Genomic DNA, 1,507 nt, shown 5'->3' on the forward strand with positions numbered 1-1,507 from the left:
AATCGAACGAGTATATAAGTGTAAGGATTCGAAGGAGGATTTAAAATTAAGATTTCGGAAATTTTAAATATGCTTTTGTAGGTTATGTAAGTAAAACCGTTAGTATGATTCAATTAAACAAATTGATTCATTCAATCATTGACTTACAATTATATGGACGTCGGGTCCGCGCTAAAAAGTGTCCGCACTTGTAAGGCGCTAAAATCGTATACAGAGCGCGACACTCCGCTTTAGTCTTCATTTGTTCTACTGACAGCGCGATACTGCGATGACATTACAATTTAAATTTCGAATAGGTTGACTTGGGACATTTTTTTCGTGGTTTTTGTATTAGACCCGTCGTCCATTTATTTGTAAGTCAATGCATTCAATGCATTAATCCATTTTTGTAGTTGGCATTACAATTGGACATCACTAAACCGTCTATGGTCGGGTCAGTGACTTGTTTGTTTACATTTTGTTGAAAATGAATTGAAACGAAGTATAGCTATTTTGTAACTAAGTTGTAAATAATTGACGAATCGACAATTTATGAAAGCTACTGTAATGTCCAGTGATAACAAACAAATCAACTAGATAGCGTTAATAAATCACCGCCACGAAACGGTTTTTAAAAAAGCCGTTTGTGGCTAAAGCTGACCAAGTCCCGATTGCACCAGGCGCAACGCACACGACGGTGAATTAGGTACTGCATAATTTTAAATTTTCTTTTTTATTATTATCTTTATTTATTTTAGATTCTCGCCTCTCCCGGGGCCTAAAAGATTAATTTTGAATTTTTATTATTGTTCCTTTCTTCTTTTGTTTATATGCGTGTCTGTGCTTGTGTAATAAACAGTTTTCTTTCTTTCTTTCTTTCTACTTGCACCGATTTTTACACTTTCCGAGCTACGATCTGTAGCAGAGATTTTTTTTTTTTTTTTTTATACATGACAGGCAAATGACTCCACTCCACCTGATGTTAAGTGGAAAGTGGTATCCAAACGCGAAGGAACCTAGTGCAGCGATGAAATCCTCACTGCACTAGCCACCTCCACCCTGCCTGCCTACAATATGCCTCTTCACGCCTCGTTTGAAGGACCCCATATCATAATGTTGCCACGAATGTTCGGCTGCTATTCGGCCTAATCGGCCACTGAAAAAAAAAAGCACATTATTCAAAATGTAACCATATATTTTAATCACAAATTATTGCTTTATTACTCAAAATCAATCAGTGGCAGGTTGTGATGAATGAAAACAATTTTTTTCGGCATTGGTTGGTAACAAACGATTGCGTTTTTCCTCATAAACAATTTCTGCTTCTGAATATAGCCTCTCACTATAAACACTCCTGTCAGGAGACGATAGATAAATCTTAGCAAATTTTGACAGGCTTGGATACTGCTTTGCGTTTGCTGACCACCACTTGTAAGGATCTGCAATCCGATCTAGGCGAACACTTTTCAAATAAAAATCAATTTCATTTGCAATAGAACTTTTCTCCACATCCTCATCATTTTGCATA

The sequence above is a fragment of the Hyposmocoma kahamanoa genome, unplaced genomic scaffold (assembly GCF_003589595.1).
Source record: "Hyposmocoma kahamanoa isolate Upper Pololo Valley unplaced genomic scaffold, ASM358959v1 84, whole genome shotgun sequence".
Lineage (NCBI taxonomy): Eukaryota > Metazoa > Arthropoda > Insecta > Lepidoptera > Cosmopterigidae > Hyposmocoma > Hyposmocoma kahamanoa.